General features: G+C 37.3%; 1 pseudogene; it reads right to left on the bottom strand.

Moving 5' to 3' along the window:
- Positions 1–245: 245 nt before the first annotated feature.
- Positions 246–346, bottom strand: LOC112423941 (U2 spliceosomal RNA; annotated as a pseudogene).
- Between the last annotated feature and the right edge of the window lie 5,001 nt (positions 347–5,347).

Raw genomic sequence — 5,347 nt, 5'->3', positions numbered from 1 at the left:
TATGTTAACAAGTAAACTCTTGGTAAACAACTTATAAACATTCTTTTTTTCCCTCAAAACCCTACTTATCAGGGCTGCTAATTGGAGTGTATATTCAGGGCAACTTGAATCTGTGTTCCCAGGTGGCCATCCTTAACCTTTCTGCTTGAACAAATTCTCTTTAAACTAGATTCTGAAGTTTTTGATTATTTTAGGTTAACAAATATGTATGTTATTATTGTCTATTCTACTGTGTGAAGTGGCCTATGGAGTTTTCTCTTGTGTTTTTATGTATTTCAAAGAAATTCCCTTTTACTGGTAAGAACAGATACTACACTTGATCTTAGCCAAAAGGCTCAGAAGTGATTACATCTCCCTGTAAAAATGTAAATGAATGTCTTTTAAAATAATTTTTTCTATAATCATATTTTTAAATTTTGATATTTTGGGGTTGTAATTTTCAGAATTTTAGACTTCAGAAATTTTGATCTTTCAAAATTTCAACATTCAGGGTTATGATATCTTTGGTGATTATGACCCAAACCCCACCGTAGAAGGGACAGGGATTATACATTTGACATGTACTTCGTATTTGGGTTTACCTTTCTTTACCATAGTACCACTTTTGTCTCTAGCATGTTTGACTCTGCTGGAGTCAACTTCCTGGTTCCTGAGGATGTGAAAAATGCCTCTGCTGGGGGAATCACTCTTTGTTATACGGAAAATTAACAGTATCACCTGTTCACTTTGCTTTTTTTCATTCTGGTAGACTGTCAGTCAAAGAAAGAAATTACTATACTATCAGGGATGATTGACTCCAATTAAAATGAAGAACTAGGATTGCTGTTAAATAATGGAGGAGGAATATGTTGGAATCCAAGATACTCTCTTCAGAGTCTCTTGAGGCTTTTGGGACTAGTGATAAATTTGAATACACATTACAGCAACCATAGGCTGACAATGTCAAAGCCAAGGAGAGCTGATACTGTTTGGAAATTTGGGTCTTGTAACAACTCAGAGCAGCCAAGCTGATGACTGAGGGTGAGTGAAAGAAGGATGTTGAAAGTTCTATCTAATAAATATTAAATATGACCTAAAGATCAGTGGCTGTAGTGTTGATTGTGGTTTACTTTCTTGCCACAAGACTTTGCAGATAATTTGTTACAGGACCACCAGTCTCATCTGCCCACTGTACAATAACAGACCAATATACCGAATAGCAGGGGTTGCAATAGAGAAAGAGTTTAATAGTCACTGAGTAGTCAAACAAAGAGATGAGAGGAGCCCTCTAATCCATCCTCCTCAGGGGTTCTGATCTAGGGTTTTTAAGGTGATTGTTGTAGGCAAGGGACTGAAGAGTTGGGGGTCATTGATTGGTCAGGGTGAGGTGCAAGAGATCATTAGGATGTGAAAACTGCATTCTTCAGCTGAGTTAGCGCCTCAGTGAGGGCCTTCGCAGTAATTGGCATTGGTAGTTTCACTGGAATGCGAGATCTAAAAAATATTTCAAATGGAAAACTTGAGGTTTCTCAACATTAAAGATGTTATCTATAGAAACAATTAAGGGAAATTAGTACCTTGGGAACTTGTCTGTTTCACTTACAGGCAGTAAGAAACTGTAAGAAAGTAAACCAAAGAGTAAGTTAGTTAATGGTTAATACTAAGCTGTAACTCTCTTCTAAGTCGATGTTTTTGTCAGAAACTTCTGACAACTGATTTTATTAAATGTATGAGGATGTTTTAATTTCCGTGATTCATAATCTTCACAGTGACTCAGTGTTGGATTTGATTTAAGGGAAGAAACATATGGAAAAGTGTAGTACAAGGGGTGATCTGCATCAGATAATGCTTGTACATGACATCTTTATTTATTTTTTATTATACTTTAAGTTCTGGGATACATGTGCAGAACATGCAAGTTTGTTACATAGGTATACACATGCCATGGTGGTTTGCTGCACCCATCGACCCATCATCTACATTAGGTATTTCTCCTAATGCTATCCCTCCCCTAGCCCCCCACTCTCTGACAGACCCCAGTGTATGATGTTCTCTTTCCTGTGTCCATGTGCTCTCATTGTTCAACTCCCATTTATGAGTGAGAACATGTGGTGTTTCATTTTCTGTTCCTGTGTTAGTTTGCTGAGAATGATAGTTTCCAGCTTCATCCATGTCCCTGCAAAGGACATGAACCCATCCCTTTTAATGGCTGCATGCTATTCCATGGTGTATAAGTACCACATTTTTTCATCCAGTCTATCATTGATGAGCATTTGGGTTGGTTCTAACTCTTTGCTATTGTGAACAGTGTTACAGTAAACATATGTGTGCACGTGTCTTGATAGTAGGATGATTTATAATCCTTTGGGTATATGCCCAGTAATGGGATTGCTGGGTCAAATGGTATTTCTGGTTCTAGATCCTGGAGGAATTGCCACACTGTCTTCCACAATGGTTGAACTAATTTACACTCCCACCAATAGTGTAAAAGCGTTCCTCTTTCTCCACATGCTGGCCAGCATCTGTTTTTTCCTGACTTTTTAATGATCACCATTCTAACTGGTGTGAGATGATATCTCATTGTGGTTTTGATTTGCATTTCTCTAATGACCAGTGATGATGAGCTTATTTTCATATGTTTGTTGGCCACATAAATGTCTTCTTTTGAGAAGTGTCTGTTCATATCCTTTGCCCACTTTTTGATTGGGTTGTTTGTTTTTTTCTTGTGCATGGCATCTTATGTGATTTTTCTCATTTGTTTTCACTCTAGTCATGGTTGTTGTGAATCAGCTCTGGATGTGCTTTAAGAGTATCTCACATGAGCTCTTTGTTGTGCTGTCTATTTTTCTGTTCTTTACTGTTGGCCTACTCAAGGATAACACAGTAGTGGCTGCCAAAGTGGGGATGCTACAAGAAACTTCTTGGCATAAACATAAACATTCTGCTGGTGCGGCACAGTTTATCCTTGTGGGGTGAAACTTTGACCAATAGAATATGGAAGCCTATGGATAAATGCCTTCTTGCCTTTTATCCTCTAACACAGGGATGTTCAATCTTTTGGCTTCCCAGAGCCATATTGGAAGAATTGTCTTGGGCCACATATAAAATACACTAACGCTAATGATAGTGGATGAACTAAAGAAAAATGCAAAACAAATCTCATAATACTTTAAGAAAGTTTATGAATTTGTATTGGGTCACATTCAAAGCCATCCTGGTCCACATGTGGCCTGCACCTGTGAGTTGGACAAATTTGCTCTAACAGATGCTTCTAGAATAAATGTTATAGGGTTTTTCAAGAGAATGTAGGGGATTAATTAATTCTTTCTAGCAAATGCCAACTCAATAACATATCGTGATATAGGCTTTTTCTTGTTATCAATGTGCTTCTGATGATTCACATATTACCACCCCTATAAATGCTTTTTACCTAAGTCTTTGTTTCTTATTCTGATTTATTACAAAATTATATAACCCTTTAGAATGTAACTTCTATAAAGACAGTGGCTTTTGTCTGTTTTTTTGTTTGTTTGTTTTTTCCTTTTCACTGTTATATCTTCCGCCTAGAATGGTGGATCTGACACAGCTCATGCTTTCAATCAGTATTTGTCAAATCGATGTATTAAACACTGTCAGGCCTCCTCCCAGACAGTTTTAAACCACTTACTGGTTCTTTTTAACTATCTCTCAGTTTCTGCATGCTTTTGTTTCAACAATTTGCTTATGCAACTACTACCTTTGTGTACTGGACCTGCTTTACCCATATGTACTGGAGTGCTAAAAGCTGCCTGGAATTTTACATTCTCTCCCCTACCTCCAGCTTCAACAGTCATAGCCAATGACTGACTAGTACAGTAAAATAAATACCCAACTCCCTTGCTTCAAGTCAGAACCAACTCCAAAGTATAATTAATGCTCCAGAGCTTTCTGCATAATCAGGCTTAGGTTGTTCCTGAAAAATCGGCCTGCATGTCTTTCTGTTCTGTCTTACTTCTCCCACTCCTTTACTAGTTCCTCCTAGGAACACCTCGTCAATAAATCAAAAAATCTCACCTAGAAATAATAAAGAGAAATGCAAAAAACTTAGTGGGTACTCAATAACAGGCAATACGTTTTAAAATAACTATTATTATTTTTAAATAAACTTACTATTATATCATCTTTTCGAAAAAACAAGCTTCTACTTTTGTTTTATTGTTTTGTTTTTGAGACCTGAACTTTGAAGACATTATTCTTCTTGACACAGTTTCTATTTAATAACATGGGAATTAGAAGATGTAAATGATGTAAGTATAGTACTGGGTATTTTCCATACTTTAATGACCATAATAATCAACAGAGCTTCAAAAAAATAAAGAATTTAGGGGTCTCAACTTCCAAAGATGATTTATTAGGTTTATAGCTTCTGGGAAAATATATTTTTAAAATTTTGCCCAGATGATTTTTAAGATCAACGAGGTTTGAAAGCCACAGAGGTTAGCCTCTCAAATTATAGTCCTGGCTCATTCTTGAAAGCATTGTGGTTGGTTTCATGAATACGTCTTATTCTGTTGTCCTATACTGTCTATTGCTGAGCCCTTCTGAGACCTGGAAGTGCAGACCAGTAATGGTCAATTTTCAGTTCTAACAAATGGTGTACAGGCCTATTACCCAGGTCATATGACCTTCTCATTAGTTGAAACTAGTCATGGTTAGCAGTAATGTGAAATAATAGGAAATATATATTTGGTTTCTGTCCCTGTTTCCTGACATTCAGCTCCTAAGACCCTTGGGATCTCCAGAGTGATATGTCTTTTTGTATGCTAATGAGATGACTTATGGTTAGGGACTTCTGGATAGCCCCATGATGGGGGCTGGCTATCAGGGGAAATGACCATATGATTTGAGGGTTGGAGCTTTCAACCTCAGCTATGAGCCGACCTCCAGGAAGGGGAGAAGAGCTGAATATTGAATTAATCACCAATGGCCAATGATTTATCAATCTTATCAATTATGCCTATCTAATGAAGACTCCATATAAAACTCAAAAGGATAGGTTTGAAGAACTCCCAGGTTGCTGAGCACATGGAGGTACTGGGAAGGTGGCACCCTAGAGAGGACATGGGAGCTTCATTCCCTTTTCTCCATACTTTGCCTAATTCATCTGTTCCATTTGGCTTTTTTAGAGTTGTTGCTTTTTAATTTTTTATTTTAAAATTATTATCATTATTTTTTTTGTAGAGATGGGGTCTTGCCATGTTGCCAGGCTGGTATCCTACTTATGGTTGCAAATAATCCTCCTGCCTTGGCCTGCCAAAACACTGGGATTACAGTTATGAGCCATGACTGTTAGCCAGGAGTTGTACCTTTTTATAATTAAGAGGTAATA

This window comes from Macaca nemestrina, chromosome 1 (assembly GCF_043159975.1).
Source record: "Macaca nemestrina isolate mMacNem1 chromosome 1, mMacNem.hap1, whole genome shotgun sequence".
NCBI lineage: Eukaryota > Metazoa > Chordata > Mammalia > Primates > Cercopithecidae > Macaca > Macaca nemestrina.
The sequence above is the reverse complement of the archived record's forward strand: the minus strand, read 5'-3'. Positions and strand labels throughout refer to the sequence as shown.